Source organism: Manis pentadactyla, chromosome 4 (genome assembly GCF_030020395.1).
Source record: "Manis pentadactyla isolate mManPen7 chromosome 4, mManPen7.hap1, whole genome shotgun sequence".
Taxonomy (NCBI): Eukaryota; Metazoa; Chordata; class Mammalia; order Pholidota; family Manidae; genus Manis; species Manis pentadactyla.
The window spans coordinates 151,061,669-151,079,693 of NC_080022.1; the positions used below are offsets into that span (position 1 = coordinate 151,061,669).

General features: G+C 40.3%; 1 protein-coding gene and 1 long non-coding RNA gene across 2 annotated transcripts in view; both read left to right on the forward strand.

The window, feature by feature from the left end:
• The window catches only part of LOC130683504 (leucine-rich repeat-containing protein 37A-like), a 228,805-nt gene that overhangs the window by 152,728 nt on the left and 58,052 nt on the right, over window positions 1–18,025 (forward strand). The gene's annotated exons all lie outside the window — the stretch shown is intronic.
• LOC130683506 (uncharacterized) overlaps window positions 1–18,025 on the forward strand; it is a 69,571-nt gene that overhangs the window by 36,661 nt on the left and 14,885 nt on the right. Inside the window, exons 3-4 of the long non-coding RNA XR_008997284.1 lie at window positions 14,522–14,638; window positions 16,438–16,676. This is a non-coding gene — a long non-coding RNA (uncharacterized LOC130683506). The remainder of the gene's footprint in view (window positions 1–14,521; window positions 14,639–16,437; window positions 16,677–18,025) is intronic.

Here is an 18,025-nt window from a genome sequence, read left to right on the forward strand (position 1 = left end):
ATGAGATCTTTCTCTAGCTACTTTATATTGGGGAGGGTTACAGGGCTCTATCTGCCCTGTACCTTTTGGGGCAAGGAGGCTATTTTTCCAGGTCTACTACAGTGCAGCACCATTTCCTCAGGGTTGCTCAAAAACTCAGAGCTGAGCCAGAAGGTAGCTGCCTCTCTAAGAGATCTGGGGATCTAGTCATTCATTCAAACAAGCCCTGACCTGGATTCCAAGAAGAAAGCTTTTAAATATGACCCTGAGGGGTCCCCTAAAAAGAAAAACTGAGAAGTCTTCACTTCTGGTAGATGAGCAACAATGAAGCCAGGTAAACACATTTACATTTAAAATAATAATAGTCTTAATATGGCATAATTATGCAAAAAATCAGAGGGAGATGTGTATTCTTGCCATGCTATGCTTACTGCATAGTACTACAGCATGGTGTTCTTTAGACACAACTTCTTCACATCTTTTACACATGAGAGATACCTTAAACGTGCATCCATCTTCCCTGCTGAACTAATAGAGACTCTCCATTTCTATCCCAAAAGGCTGCAAGGGAATCAGTTCCATTTATGGTATTCAATACAGCCCCAGGCCTGCTATAGAATCACTACTTGTCTTCTCTGTGTTGTACAGCCCTCCCCGTGCCCCCACTACATTATATCGGCTAATAGTAATACCCCTTATCAGTTCCTTCCTGCCCATCCTCCCCAGTCCCTTTCCCCTTGGTAACTGTTAGTCCATTCTTGCGTTCTATGAGTCTGCTGCTGTTCTGTTCCTTTAGTTTTTTTCTTTGTTCTTATACTCCACAGATGAGTGAAATCGTTTGATACTTGTCTTTTTCCACCTGGCTTATTTCACTGAGCATAATACCCTCTAGCTCCATCCATGATGTTGCAAATGGTAGGATTTGTTTTCATCTTATGGCTGAATAATATTCCATTATGTATATGTACCACATCTTCTTTATCCATTCATCCACTGATGGACACTTAGGTTGCTTCCAATTCTTGGCTGTTGTAAATAGTGCTGCGATAAACATAGGCGTGCATCTGTCTTTTCAAACTGGGCTGCTGCATTCTTAGGGTAAATTTCTAGGAATGGAATTCCTGGGTCAAATAGTATTTCTATTTTGAGTTTTTTGAGAAACCGCCATACTGCTTTCCACAATGGTTGAACGAGTTTCCATTCCCACCAGCAATGTAGGAGGGTTCCCCTTTCTCCACATCCTTGCCAACATTTGTTGTTGTCCATCTTTTGGTTGGTGGCGATCCTTACTGGTGTGAGGTGATATCTCATTGTGGTTTTAATTTGCATTTCTCTGATGACAAGTGATGTGGAGCATCTTTTCATGTGTCTGTTGGCCATCTGAATTTCTTCTTTGGAGAGCTGTCTGTTCAGCTTCTCTGCTCATTTTTTAATTGGATTATTTGCTTTTTGTTTGTTGAGGTGTGTGAGCTCTTCATATATTTTGGATGTCAGCCTTTTGTTGAATATGTCACTTAGGAATATATTCCCCCATACTGTAGGATGCCTTTTTGTTGTATTGATGGTGTCCTTTGCTGTACAGAAGCTTTTCAGCTTGGTATAGTCCCACTTGTTCATTTTTGCTTTTGTTTCCCTTTTGTGGGGAGATATGTTCATGAAGAAGTTGCTCATGTTTATGTCCAAGAGATTTTTTCCTATGTTTTTTTCTAAGAGTTTTATGGTTTCATAACTTACATTCAGGTCTTTGATCCATTTTGAATTTACTTTTGTGTATGGGGTTAAGACAGTGATCCAGTTTCATTCTCTTACATAAAGCTGTCCAGTTTTGCAAGCACCAGCTGCTGAAGAGGCTGTCATTTCCCCATTTTATGTCCATGGCTCCTTTATCATATATTAATTGACCATATATGTTTGGGTTAATATCTGGACACTCTGTTCTGTTCCACTGGTCTGTGGGTCTGTTCTTGTGCCAATACCAAATTGTCTTGATTACTGTGGCTTTGTAGTAGAGCTTAAAGTTGGGAAGCAAGATTCCCCCTGCTTTATTCTTCCTTCTTAGGATAGCTTTGGCTATTCGGGGTCTTTTGTGGTTACATACGAATTTTAGAACTATTTGTTCCAGTTTGTTGAAGAATGCTGTTGGTATTTTAATAGGGATTGCACTGAATCTGTAGATTGCTTTAGGCAGGATGGCCATTTTGACAATATTAATTCTTCCTAGCCAGGAGCATGGGATGAGTTTCCATTTGTTAGTGTCCTCTTTAATTTCTCTTAAGAGTGTCTTGTAGTTTTCAGGGTATAGGTCTTTCACTTCCTTGGTTAGGTTTATTCCTAGGTATTTTATTCTTTTTGATGCAATTGTGAATGGAATTGTTTTCCTAATTTCTCTTTCTGCTGGTTCATTGTTAGTGTATAGGAAAGCAGCAGATTTCTGTGTATTAATTTTGTATCCTGCAACTTTGCTGAATTCAGATATTAGTTCTAGTAGTTTTGGAGTGGAGTCTTTAGGGTTTTTTATGTACAATATCATGTCATCTGCAAATAGTGACAGTTTGACTTTTTCTTTACCAATCTGGATGCCTTGTTTTCTTTGTTTTGTCTATTTGCCATGGCTAAGACCTCCAGTACTATGTTGAATAACAGTGGGGAGAGTGGGCATCCCTGTCTTGTTCCGATATTAGAGGAAAAGCTTTCAGCTTCTCACTGTTAAGTGTGATGTTGACTGTGGGTTTGTCATATATGGCCTTTATTATGTTGAGGTACTTGCCCTCTATACCCATTTTTTTGAGAGTTTTTGTCATGAATGGATGTTGAATTTTGTCAAATTCTTTTTCAGCATCTATGGAGACGATCATGTGGTTTTTGTCCTTCTCTTTGTTGATGTGGTGGATAATGTTGATGGATTTCCCAATGTTGTACCGCCCTTGAATCCCTGAGATGAATCCCACTTGATCCTGGTGTATGATCCTCTTGATGTATTTTTGAATTCGGTTTGCTAATATTTTGTTGAGTATTTTTGCATTTATGTTCATCAGGGATATTGGTCTGTAATTTTCTTTTTTTGTGGGGTCTTTGCCTAGTTTTGCTATTAGAGTGATGCTGGCTGCATAGAATGAGTTTGGGAGTATTCCCTCTTCTATTTTTTGGAAAATGTTAAGGAGAATGGGTATTATGTCTTCTCTATATGTCTGATAAATTTCAGCAGTGAATCCGTCTGGCCTGGGGGTTTTGTTTTTGGGTAGTTTTTTGATTAGTGATTCAATTTCATTGCTGGTAATTGGTCTGTTTAGATTTTCTGTTTCTTCCTGGGTCAGTCTCGGAAGATTGTATTTTTCTAGGAATTTGTGCATTTCTTCTTGGTTATCCAGTTTGTTAACATACAGATTTTCATAGCGTTCTCTAATAATTCTTTGTATTTCTGTGGTGTCCATCATGATTTTTCCTTTCTCATTTCTGATTCTGTTGATGTGTGTAGATTCTCTTTTTCTCTTAATAAGTCTGGCTAGAGGCTTATCTATATTTATTTTCTCAAAGAACCAGCTCTTGGTTTCATTGATTTTTTTCTATTGTTTTATTCTTCTCAATTTTATTTATTTCTTCTCTGATCTTTATTACATCCCTCCTTCTGCTGACTTTGGGCCTCGTTGTTTTTCTTTTTCCAGTTTCAATAATTGTGACTATAGACTATTCATTTGGGATTGTTCTTCCTTCTTTAAATAGGCCTGGATTGCTATATACCTCCCTCTTAGAACTGCCTTCGCTGCATCCCACAGAAGTTGGGGCTTTGTGCTGTTGTCGTTTTTGTCCATATATTGCTTGATCTCTGTTTTAATTTGGTCATTGATCTCTTGATTATTTAGGAGCATGTTGTGAAGCCTCCATGTGTTTGTGAGCCTATTTGTTTTCTTTGTGCAATTTATTTCTAGTTTTATACCTTTGTGATCTGAGAAGTTGGTTGGTACAATTTCAGTCTTTTTTCATTTATTGAGGGTATTTTTGTGGCCTAGTATGTGGTCTATTCTGGAAAATGTTCCATGTGCACTTGAGAAGAATGTGTATCCTGCTGCTTTTGGGTGTAGAGTTCTGTAGATGTCTGTTAGGTCCATCTGTTCTAGTGTGTTTTCCAGTGTCTCTGTGTCTGTCATTTTCTGTCTGGTGGATCTGTTCTTTGGAGTGAGTGGTGTGTTGAAGTCTCTAAAATGAATGCATTGCATTCTATTTCTTCCTTTAATTCTGTTAGTATTTGTTTCAGATATGTTGGTGCTTCTGTGTTGGGTGCATATATATTTATAATGGTTATATCCTCTTGTTGGACTGCCCACTTTATCATATGTAATGTCCTTCTTTATCTCTTATTACTTTCTTGGTTTTGAAGTCTATTTTGTCTGAAAGAATTACTGCAACACCTGCTTTTTTCCCCCTATTATTTGCATGAAATATCTTTTTCCATCCTTTCACTTTTAGTTTGTGTATATCTTTGGGCTTGAGGTGAGTCTCTTGTAAGCAGCATATAGATGGTTGTTGCTTTTTTATCCATTGTATTGTTCTGTGTCTTTTGATTGGTGCATTCTCTCCATTTACATTTAGGGTGATTATCAATGACATGTACTTATTGCTATTCCAGGCTTTGGATTCGTGGTTACCAAAGGTTCAGGGGTATCTTCTTTACTATCTAGCTGTCTAACTTAACTCTCTGATTAAGCTATTATAAACACAGTCTGATGATTGTTTGTTTCTCTCCCTTCTTATTCTTCCTCCTCCATTCTTTATGTTAGGTGTTTTATTCTGTACTCTTTTGTGTTTCCTTTGACTGCTTTTGTGGATAGTTGATTTTATTTATTTTATTTTTTTATTTTTTGTAGATAATTATTTTTTATTGAAGGGTAGTTGACACACAGTATTACATTAGTTTCAGGTGTACAACACAGTGATTCAACATTTATATACATGATAATTCTAGGTACCAGCTATCACCATACAAAGCTGTTACAATATTTTGACTATATTCCTTATGCTATACATTACATCCCGGTTACTTATTTATTTTACAATTGGAAGTGTGTACTTTTTTTTTGTTTTTTGTTTTTGTTGAGAGGGCATCTCTCATATTTATTGATCAAATGGTTGTTAACAACAATAAAATTTTGTATAGGAGAGTCAATGCTCAATGCACAATCATTAAATGGATAGTTGATTTTATTTTTTGCCTTTAGTTAGTATTTGGTTGGTCTGCTTTCTTTGCTGTGATTTTATTTTCTCTGGTGACATCTATTTAGCCTCAGCAGTGCTTCCATCTAGAGCAGTCCCTTTATAATAACCTGTAGAGGTTGTTTGTGGGAGGCAAATTCCCTCAACTTTTGCTTGTCTGTGAATTGTTTAATCCCTCCTTCAAATTTAAGTGATAATCTTTCTGGATACACTATTCTTGGTTCAAGGCCCTTCTGCTTCATTGCATTAAATATATCATGCCATTCTCTTCTGGCCTGTATGGTTTGTGTTGAGAAGTCTGATGAAAGCTTGATGGGTTTTCCTTTGTAGGTGACCTTTTTTCTCTCTCTGGCTGCCTTTAATACCCTGTCCTTGTCTTTGATCCTTGCCCTTTTAATTATTACATGTCTTAAGTTGGCCTCCTTGGGTTCCATGTGTAGGGAGATCTGTGGGCTTCCATGGTCTGAGAGACTATTTCATTCCCCAGCTTTGGGAGGTTTCCAGCAATTATTTCTTCAGAGACACTTTCTATCCCTTTTTCTCTCTCTTTCTCTTCTGGTACCCCTATAATGCAAATATTGTTCTGTTTGGATTGATCACACAGTTCTCTCAATATTCTTTCATTCCTCGAAATCCTTTTATCTCTCTCTGCCTCAGCTTCTCTGTATTCCTGTTCTCTGATTTCTATTCCATTAACAGTCTCTTCTACCTCATCCAGTCTGCTCTTAAGTCCTTCCAGAGATTGTTTCATTTCTGTAATCTCCCTCCGGACTTCATCCCTTAGCTCTTGCGTATTTCTCTGCAGCTCCATCAGTATGGTTATGACTTTTATTTTGAATTCTTTTTCAGGAAGATGGCTTATATCTGTCTCCCTAGGCCCTCTCTCTGGTTGTGTTTGAGTGAATTGGACTAGACCAGATTCTTCTGCCTTTTCATGGTGATAGAAGTGATCACCGGCAACTGGTGCATGTGTCAGCTGGGAGAACAAAGTCCCTTCCTGCTTTTTGGTCCCCTTGCCCTTCTTCACTGCCTGTGACAGTTACCCGCACACCGGGAGCAGTCTCTGGGTTAATCCCCTGTGCTGCCCTGGACTGGGCAGCCCTTGGGATAGCCTAGTGCACTGCCGGTGGTTTCAGCCACCCCTGGTGTGTTCTCCTGTGAGAATGGTGCCCCTTCATGCCTTTTGGACATTGCGACAGCTACCTCTGCCTATGCCGGGCAGCTGCGTATAGGCAGCAGCCTCTGGGTCTGGCTCGGGTAGCTGTGCGCTGGGGAAGACTGTGTGGTTGCTGTGGGCAGGGGTGCTCCCTGGCTGTTCTGCAGCAGTGGCGGGTCAGCCGGTTTGCCTGCGGTGCCGGTGGAGTTAATGAATGGCAGGCTGCTTATCGCCATGAGGGACTTCACAGCTGCGTTGCCACCCATGGGGTTAGGGCACCTGAAGGTCCTTAAGATTCCAGCCAGGTGGGCTGAGTGTGCCAGGATGATTTTGTCCACCTGTTAAACCCTTGTCCCTTAAAGACTTTAAAAGTGCCCGTTTTTCTTTTGTCCCCGGGAGCCAGCTGTGAGGACCTGCTCACAGTCTCGGTCTCAGATTTTACTCTTCCATTTCTCTAATATCCAGTACACCTTGCAATGTGTGTCTGTGCTCCCGATGCAGAGTCTTGAGCACCCCGATTGGTGGCAACTTTGAGAGAGACCACAGGGTGGGACAGGGTAGAGTGCTGGCTGTTCTTTCTGCCCACCTCCCTTGCTTTCTGGGAACGGTACCGCCTTTAAAGGACTCCTTCCCCTATGGGGTGTTAGTAGGGGCTGCCAGTCACAGAGCCCTGCCCTTCAGGTGACAGGGTAGTATGCCTACAGCCCAACCAGTATATTTTGAATGGAAACTATGTGGAGCAGCTCAGCTCCTCAGAGGAAGCCTCTGGGCCGGGGGCCAGAGGCCAACAGTTTGGAATCATGCAGCTACAGCCCATCTGAGAAGATAAGCCTCCTAGAAGAGGGAGCAGAGTCCACACAGGATTCCGGCCCCCAAGTCCACCCTTTCTGAAACCAAAACACACTCCTGCCCTAAGTGCGATCTTGCAATTCAATAAATGTCCTTCCCTGTGTAAACAAGTTTTACGTGGCTCTCTGTCACTCGGAATCAAAAGAGATTTGCCCAGTAGAGTCAGCATGGGGTTAACCAGCTGTGAAATGGTGACCTGACAACCTGTCACCTCCCCATGAAGGCCACACATCTCAGTATCACTAGTCACCAAGGAAGTCCGGCAGACATTTCCACCAACTGTAGCAAACGGAGGCATGAGGAAGTTTTGTTACTGATGGTTAGTCTACCCTCTGAAACAGGATGGCAGGGTCCGGCAGAAAGAACGCAGGAAGACCTTTCTTAGTGGTCAGTGCTGCCCCAAGCCCTCTGCCTGTGGACTCTCTTCCCAGCAGGGCAGCAGCATGTTGCATCTTGGAATGTAAAGCGAGCAGGAGCTGGGAGGAGGCAGAACCCTGGGAGAGGGGCATTTTCCAAGTGCACTTTATGAGGTACCCTTTGTGGCCCAAAATTTTGCAGGTTTCCTCAGGTGATCCAATAAAATTATCTGTACAGAATTAGCACCCTGGGTGGGAGGAGACGCTTCCATAGTCCAGCCCTACATGCTGGGAATTTGGCCAGGGCAAGGGCTCTCTGCAGCTTAAAATCTTACAGGGGAGGATGGTAGCACCAGAAGGACCCTGTGCTCCCATGGCCAACTGTGCCAGACAGGAACCCCCCTGATGGATTCCACCATTCAAGGAACTGGAAAATCCAACCTGGGAACCAGGAATAAATTCTGGATGTCACAGCCTGGGGAAAAGGAGGCCACAGATCATCTGTCTAAATATTTACAGGTTATCAATCAAACTAATAAGCTGTTAAATAAAATACATTCTATCCTCATATTCTGAAAGATATTCTTTTTAAAGGATAACGCTTTTAAATGTGTATGAAGCTGTGTTTTGTATATGACTGAAAGTTGGCAAAGTACCAAAGATGATTGAATTTAATGCACCAGGACATGCTGGGTGCTCTGCCAATGGGCTGATGATGTTAGGATGAGTAATGAACATATATGTAGTTCATAACTGATTATAAATGTAACATGGAATTTATTTTTCTTATCTTCCTCTCAGCAAAATTATTAATTACGTGTTGTTCTCAAGATTTTAAAATTAAGGATTAAAAACATTCAAAGTATAAACTTTTAAGTATATTTTCTTTAAAAATATAAATTTATGTAAAGATTTCTTATTAAGTTTGTTTTAATTAGCTTTTTTTGGGAAAAGTACAAATAGAATTAATGAATGTTGAATTTCTCTATCAAAATTATTCACATAATCCAAACATATTATTTTACTATTTCAAAGCTTTATTAAGCTTTAATAAGTAACTTTTAATTTTAAAATTTAACTTAAATATAGCATTTAAATTTTAATAAATAAGTTATCTAATACAGTTATCTTAAAAGTTATAAACTTAAATAACTTTTTAAATCAAATGTTAAAATTTGTAATTCTACCATTCGGTGTCCATTTTCTTGCCAATGGAAAGAACCAGTATCATATTATGTCTAAAGTCTAGACATATGCACAGATTTAAGAGTAGTACTTCATGTGATTTATGTAATATTGCAGATTTCCTCAGCTTCCATTTACAACCGAGGCAAATACTGTACTAATTCACGTGCACCTCCAGGACCATGAATAGAAACACAAAAACAAGAAGAAATTGTACACTTAGCACTACTAGAAAATATTTTATTGTGCTCAGTTTATTGCATTCAAGCTATCTGAGAGGAAAGCTCTGACAGGTTAATTAGTCTTTTCTCTCAAGTTCTTTTCTGCTCAAAGCCTCTCTGTGCTCTGAAATAGTATCTAGCAGGGGCCCCATTAAGCTTTTGTGAAACCTTTTTTCCCCCATGGGCATAGGATAAGAGGTAAAGCAGCATCTCTCTGCAGCCTGCACATTGTTAGTCAGTAGACCACGTTTAGGGTTAGGCTGTGCTGTGCCAGTGGGGAGTGCCAGATTCTGAGTAATGGAGGCATCCTGTGGTCCTTAATAAACTTAATTATTTTGTATTTGGGGTTCCCTAAAGCACAGGGCTCAATTAGGGGCTCCTTTTGTCAGTTCTAAGGGCAAAACAGCAAAAGCATGCTTCTGGAAATAAACTGCTATAAAAAACAGGAAAATTTAAGGAAATGTCTGCTTTGAATTTGTAATAAAATATGAGAAAACCTCCAAAAGATACAGTCTGCCGAAAGGCAGAATACAAGGAATGAAATCCAGCGACAGAAATGAAGTCTACATTGAAGGCAGAAAGCAGAATCCGTGCTGCAGAAAAGCCACTCAAAGCTGGACTTGCACATTTGAGAAGTTCTTCAAACACAGACAGAAAGCCGCGTGGAAAGCAGTGAGACCAAAAAAAAAGGTGGATATGGATGACAAAGACGTCTAGAGACGTAAGTGGGGACAAAGACACCAGAGCCGAAAAAGACAAGCTTGCCGGTCTGACAGGCATCCTGTGTCCCAGAAAAAAATACAGGAGAAGACAGTCACCACAGATAAACTCAAGCCATAGATTAACAAGACCAAGTTTTTGGCTTTATTATCAGGCTTGTACTTTACCTCCACAGAATCTGTATCTTTTCAAATACTTCAGGAATAGTGACACAAATTAATTATAACCTAGATTACAAAGAATTGATTACACACCAGCCTACAAATAATACCTCTAGTTCCCCTGAACGGGAGTTATATAGGCTCTATAGTCTGGCTATAATTTTAAAACCCCAATTTCTTATAACTTTAAAAGAAGAACACACAGTTTTTATCCCCTGAACAATTACTGGGTCAAAGACAAATTAAGATCTGGAATAAAAGGTTTCTAAAACAATGGAAATGACATTAACATGCCAAGTTTCTGAAATTTAACCAGAACTGTATTTAGAAGTAAATTCGTAGTCTTACCTGTCTTCATTCTGAGACAGGGACCATGGGTGTAGTCAGAGTAGGGTGAGGGCCTCCGGGGAAAAGCAGGGCAGAATATTTACAGTCAGAGCAATGTAGCAATGGGCAAAGAAGTCCCCATTGAAACTCTGTTAAGCATTATGCAAAGTCAAGGTCACACTAATTCTCTAGGGGAAGATACTTAAGAATATAGACCTCTTCAGTGATATCAGTTAAAGGTCAAAAGGCCGGAAGCAACTTGTCCCGGAATGTTTGAGTGTTCTGCAAGGGTATCAGCATAACCCGTGACTCCGCTGTCAGCCCTAGCAATCAGACTATGACCCAGCCCACCTTGAGGACAGGGCAGGTGATGCAAGTCCACATCCCTAAGTTTTTTTTCATGTTCTCGAAAAATCCTCAACTGCCTATAAAACCCCCTAGACAACACATCACTACGGGCTCTCTTGTCCCCTCCTGGCATGTGCCAGGAGCTCTATTCTCTCACTTTATTTCTAAATAAAAGCCTGTATCTTGCTCTCCTACCTTGACTGTTGGTGAAGCTCATTCTTCGGCTTCATGAACAAGAACCCCGGCATCAATTCCACTAAAACAAAATAAGCTGAGCATTCAACTCAAGAAATTAGATAAAGTAGAAGGAAAACATTTCCAGGGAAACAGGAAGCAGCAAAGCATATGAATGAATGCATAACATATTCATTTGGATTCTGGAGGGAAATGCGGTGGTATGTTAAAAACGCAGTTAAGAAACAAAGACGAGAGGACCCGCCTATTACCTGGCCCACCACACTCGCGATGGACTTGGATCCTTCTCTGTAGCACTCATGTTGGGTAAAACAATTCTTCAAAGTTTCTGGAATGAGGTCCTTGCAAGGACAAGCCATTCTGAAGCCAAAGGTTAGCACCAATGGGCTCCTTTAATAATGACAAGGTGGGTAGGTTATCCAAGAGGGTAAATATAACTGAAAGTTACATTTGTAGTAGAGGCTTCCAAAGCCTTGTTATCTCAATAGCATTGCTAAACACTTTCTTCCATAAAATTATATTCTGCCCTGAGAGGCCCCCAGCAGGCTTGAGAAGTGCCAGTGCCTGCTGCTGGTCTTCAAGCATGGGGCAAGAAAGAAGTCTTATTTCTGTTCAGGGAAGTGCCAATGAAAAGCCCCTGGATTGTGTTGTGAAATGCAAGATAAGCTTGCCTTTGGAAAAGCAAATATGGACCTTAGTGAATGAGGCTGGGTAATTGATAGACTGGAAAATCCTAACGTGGTCCAGTCCAAACACACCATTCACACAACTTAAAAAGAAATATGCCACCCTGGTGGTCAGCCTGCTGAGAAATAAATCTTTCCACCAAACTAAAAATCTGTCTGCATCCTCTGCTTAATCTCGGTCCCTGTGCTTCAGGCCACGTGGCATTGTACCTTTCTGTATGGAGTGGCCAACTGCTGCACTTGGGAACCAAACCATAGTTTCTGGCAAAGAACAACTGGGTTCATGTAATTGTATGTATAGGTGAAACATCTGACTGCATCATTATATGTTTCAGTATGATTGTGCCTGAGCATGGAACTTCCCTATTATTTTATTACTTTCCACCAATTTCTGTTACATATTACAGTTAGGGAATTATACTTTTTTTTTAATTACCTTCACTCTGCATGGATAAACAAATGGTGGTGTATTCATAATATGGAATACTGCTCAGCAATAAAAAGGAAGGAACCATTGGTATACACAACAACATGTATAAATCTCAAAACAATTATGTTGAGTAAAAGAAGCCAAATGAAAGAGTATACACTGTATGATTCCATTTACAGAGAACTCTAGACAATGTTAACTAATCTATACTGTCAGAAAGCAAGTCACTAGTTGCTTGGGGATTGGGGAGTAGGAAGGGGTGGAGGGAGGGAATCCCAGGGGGCACAAGGAAACTTTTGGGGTGCTGGAGATGTTCACTATCTGATTGTCATGATGGCTTCATGGATATATATACATATGTCAAAAATGAGCAAATTGTACACCATGTTAATACCCCGATAAGTTGCTTAAAATCTTTCAAAATTACTATTGTAATTTTAGCTATTGTACATAATGTGGTGATAAACATAGGAGTGCTTATATTTTGAATCAGTGATTTTGTTTTCTTTGGATAAATTCTTAGAAGTGGAATCACTGGGTGGAATGATATTTCTATTTTTATTTTTTTGAGGAAACTCCATGCTGCTTTCCATAGTGGCTGCACCAGTTTACATTCCCAGCAACAGTGTAGTGGGGTTCCCATTTCTCCACATCCTTGCCAGCACTTGTTATTTTTTGTCTTGGATAGTGGCCGTTGAATAGTGGCAGGAGGTGATTATCTCAGTGTGGTTTTGAATTGTATTTCCCTGATGGTTGGTGATGTGGAGCAGATTTTCATGTGCCTGTTGGCCATCCTTATTTCTTCTTTGGAGAAGTGTCTGTTCAGCTCCTCTGCCCATTTTTTAATCAGGTTATTTGTGTTTTTGGTGTTGATTCATATGAGTTGATATATTGTAGATGTTAACCTCTTACTGGATAGATCGTTTATTAATATTCTTCCATATTGTAGGTTGCTTTTTTGTTCTGCTAATGGTGACCTTTGCCTACAGAAGCTTTTTAGTTTGATGTAATCCCACTTGTTCATTTTTTGTTTCCCTTGCCTGAGGAGATGTGTCCAGGAAAAAAATTGCTTATGCTTATGTTCAAGAGAGTTTTGGCTTTGTTTTCTTCTAAGAGTTTTATTATGGTTTCATGTTACATATTTGGGTCTTTAATCCAATTTTGAGTTTACTTCTTTGTATGGAGTAAATGATTCAATTTCATTCTTTTACATGTAGCATTTCAGTTCTTCTAACACCAGTTATTGAAGAGGCTGTCTCTTCCCCACTGTATATTCATTGGCTCCTTTATAGTATATTAATTGACCATATATGTGTGGGTTTACATCTGGGCTCTCTAGTCTGTTCCATCGATCTATGGGTCTGTATGTTTCCTTTATATGAAATGTCCAGAACAGGCAAATCCATACAGACAGAAAGTAAATTAATAGTTGCCAAGTCCTAGCAGGAGGGGAAAAAGGGGAATAACAGCTAATGGGTATGGTATTTCTTTTTAGGGGTGATGAAAATATTCTGGATTTAGGTAGTGGTGGTTACTGTACAACCTCGTGATTATACTAAAAATCACTGGGCTTGTATACTTTATAATAATGCATTTTATGTTGTGTGGTTTGTATCTCAATTTTTTAAAAAAGAACCATGCTGTAATATATAACGCACTGGTCGCCAGAGGGCCAAACATGTTGGTAGATGGAGAATAGGAAAGTGAAGACCCAGACACTTCTAGGACAAAGTTGAGAGGGAGTCAGTGGTGAGGCTGGGAGCCCTGCTGTTTGTTCTACTCTGGGAAGTCCCCTATTCCTTTTCTAGCCTGCTCTTCTGGTATGTTTAGTACCATTTACTTGTTTCATTTGCAACACTAGTTAATATTCAGTAAGATAATGTTATGAAGACAAAGAATGTGACTGTCACATGTCTGGTTAAGTACAGTACCTCAAACTTTGAGGATTTGAATATCTGCTTTGAAAATAAATTGGTGGTATTAAAACCTCTGAGATCACTGGTGGGCTCTGGTGCAAGCAAGCTCCTTCACTTCCCCATCTTCCCCTGCCCACTTTCACGTGGGCCTGAACGTCATGGAGAAGGAAGAATGACTCTCAGGCAATATGCAGCCAAAACACTTCAGCCACGTTGGTTATATTTCCTCTGGAATTATCTTAGTTCTCTAACCACTCCTTCCTCGTAGCTCATCCATGGCCTTGTACCTATCACCTCAGTGTTTCCTCTCAATTATGAAGCCTTTGTATCAGTGTGTTTATTGCTAGTGAAATAAAAATATGGGGCCACTCTGTGTTCTCCTCCCTCCTCCTGTCTTTAGTGCAGTCTTTGCTTCATTAAGATTGTGTCGGGAAAATGTGTGAGAACTGACTCAACATCTCAGACCTGGGGGACTCTACAGCAACTGGCTTTTCCACAGACCGCAATAAAAATGGTTTTTGATTCACAGTGAATATTTTGCACTAGAGATTATTTACATTTTGGCTCAGTTCCCTCATTTTACAGATAAAAGGTGTGCTGACTCCTAGTCCATTGCCCTTTTGATGCTCAGAGGCTTATCTTTATGGAAGTGAAATGTGGCGACTGTTTTGATTAGCCTCCAAGTCTGCCTTGGGAGCTGTGGGACAGATTAAAGGTAGATTATTTCACAAAATAATGGAACATTTCTTTCCTGTTTTGTTTTTCTCCAAATTTTTCTATACAGGTCCAGACAGATGGACTATTTTTCCTTTCTATTTACTGAAACAGAGAAGAATTGAGGACTGAAGCATGTCATCACTGTATCATTTCATCCTGAATGTACGAAATCCTAACAGCTTAGGTAAGAAAATGTCCAAAGCAGGCAATGAAAATAAATTTAAAATAGGACAAAGTCTGAAACTATCCATGTTAGACTACCAAGGCAGGAAGGGAAAACTGGTTCTTTGGAAGAAATTAGTCAAAGATGTAAGCAGTGACCTAGACCCTATTCCATCCACTATGTTCAGAGTACGAGGGGCTGGAGTAACCTCTTTCCCTTATTCATCTACATAGGTCCTTGCGCCATGAGGACATGACTCCCCATGGGAAGCTCCTATAAAATGAGAGATTTGATTATTCACATTCCCAGACTTTTGGATTTCACAGACCAGTAAAATGTCAAAAATATTAAGACCATGATAAGAATCTCAACTTTGTAGTTTAATGCCCAAGTATTAAAACAGCTATTCTCTATCAGCATCTCTTCATAAAACAATTTTTAGTATCAAAATTGAAGGAAGGGCATAGTTGTATGATAAGATGGAATAGATTTTATGAAATTGTTTTTCTTTTCTTAACATTCTAGTATTAAAATTAAGATCTCGAGAATTTATTTTCCCTTTTGTGCATCCTCTGCAAAGTAGCTATTAGGACACCCGGAACCCCAGTGTTGGTGCCCTACTTGTACCTGCTCTTGATTTTTTCAAATCTCTCTCCTTCTCACCCTGCCTCCCAACTTCCCACATCATCCCACCCCCACGTGTACAACACACACACACACTTAAACAGAGTCACATGGGAAAATCAGGGAATTTTTTTTAAGGATTTAATGTTAGACTGTTAATGGCTTAATGAGTCATACTTTGATTTGCTGCATATTTAAAACTCAAGAAAACAGTCTTAAGTCAAAGGATTGCATCTCTGGTGGGCTTTTCTCACACAGTGTCAGGATATTTAAATGTCTAAAGTTCAAAAGGAAAAGACTAATTGCTAGTGTTGGGGAAGCATTGTGTATTTTCCTTGGTCCTTGTCCCCACCGCAACAAAGACACAGTAGTGAAGCAGAGTGGAAGTTCTATTTAAAGTTACTTAAAGAGAGAAAAAATGCAGCAGGTGACTCAGAGAGGAGTGCACTGAAAGGTTGGGAAAAAAGTTACACACTCGGAAAGTGCGGACGACCTCAAAGAGAGGAGCCCCCTGAACGGTTGGGGTTCCTCCTTCTAAGGATTTTTCAGGAATGTGACCACGGGCTGGGCGTGCAGAGTTGTTAAGTGGTCCCTGAATATTTAAAATTAACTTAACTAAAGAAATTTACTGCTCTGATTTCTCCCTGTGATAACTAGGGTCTGGGTCTGGGAGTATATCAAACAAGACTGCCTGCCCTGCCTGCAAGGTGGGCTGAGTTTTTGTGTCTTTGCTAAAGAGTACATCAAGAATCTTACTTCTTAACTTCCTGCCTTTTACTGTTGTTTACAGCTGGGCTGCATGCTAAATAAGTTGTCCAGTTTGCAAACTACTTGATTAGGGCCGAAGGAAAAAAACAGCATATATGTGAAGTTAAAAATTAAGCTGGGCCTGCGTCATTAGCACAATAAGACATGGGCTATGCTGAGGTACCCTCCTTTATCTGGGGGATATTCAAACATTCCAGGCCAAGTTACTCCTGCTTTTTGAGCTTTAATTGATTAACTCTGGGTCTTTTTAGTGGGCTCTCCTGGCCTTATTCTCTTCCCACCCTGCTCATATCTATTTTCCTGCCTAACACAGGGACAGTGAATTCTCAGGGTGCGTGGAAGCCTTGATTTGTTTGTGAATCTTCTTATATCACTAGTTTAGAAGATCTTTAAGTGTTTGAAGGTACCGTGTCTTTTCTCATTTCCAGAATCAAGCATAGTTCTTGGCATACAACAGGAGGAGACTGATAATCTGTTGACTGAGTGAATGAATGAAAAAATAAGGAAATGAAGTTACTTTCTACCACTAAAGAAGCTGCCTGCTGGGAAGGAGACATGAACACTAATTTTTAAATGCCTGCACAGTGAGTCACAATGGTGCTGTTCTGGACAACCACGAAGCCTTGGCCATCATGAACAACAGGCTGGCAGAAACCAGTGGGGACAGGTAAGAGCAAGGAGTGTCCTGGGGGTCTGGAGGCCAAGGAGACACATCCGGCTCAGCTCTGCTGGGGCTGGGCTCATTTGGGAGCTGTTTTCAGCCTCTTAAAGCCCAGCTTTAGAAATCTCAGCTCAGCTCCAACAAACAGCCATCTTCCAGGGATGTGGGAACCTGAAGCCTCAGGCCTTCCTCCTTATCTTTACAGTCTTAAAAGTGACTCACAAAAGTGGCCTATACATTGCATTGTTTCTTTACTCATCTTGCTCCAGGGATTTAACTGCCTAAAGGAGGAAAGGTTTAGGTAAGGCTTGATTTCCTGCTGATCTGTTGGTCATTTGGAAATAAAAATCTTGGAGATTCTAATTTTTCCCTGAAACTCTGAATGGCTGAACTCACAGCCTCTCCCAGTCCCTTTAAGAAAAGGGGACAAGGGGATTCTGAGTATGTGTCTGGCTTGGGGCTTCCTTCAGAGCAGAGTTGTCCATAGTGCCATGCATAGGGAAACCCACCCTTGAGCGTCTGTTGATATGCAGATGTCCGAAAGCCAGATGCGATATTCTAGAAATATTACAATTTTACCCACAGGCCCTAATCGGGTATTGGTTGCAACCTGGGCAACTAATTTAGCATGCAGGCCCAGCCATAAACAACATAGTAGAGGGCAGGAAGGATTACATCTTAAAAGATAAGATTGCATTTTAAAACCCAGAAGTTAAGAAGTAATATTCTTAACTCTTTAGCGAACACATAGTGGCTCAACCCACCTTAGGGGCTTGGCAGGAGTCTTGTTTGATATGCTCCCAGACCAAGACTCCGGCATCTCAGGGAAAAATCAGAGTAGTAAATTCCTTAAGTTAATTTTAAATATTCAGGAACCACTTAACAAGACTGAACCCCCAACCTGTGGTCACATTCCTGAAAAATCCTTAAAAGGGGGAACTCCCAACCTTTCAGGGTGCTTGTGGGTAAAATTGTAGTATTTCCAAACATATTTCAGGCAAACAACAGTGAGAAGAAAGCAGGGATTGCAGTACTAATATCAGACAAAGTAGACTTCAAAACAAAGAAAGTAACAAGAGATAAAGAAGGACACTACATAATGATAAAGGGCTCAGTCCAACAAGAGGATATAACCATTCTAAATATATATGCACCCAACACAGGAGCACCAGCATATGTGAAACAAATACTAACAGAACTAAAGGGGGAAATAGACTGCAATGCATTCATTCTAGGAGACTTCAACACACCACTCACCCCAAAGGATAGATCCACCGGGCAGAAAATAAGTAAGGACACGGAAGCACTGAACAACACAGTAGAGCAGATGGACCTAATAGACATCTATAGAACTC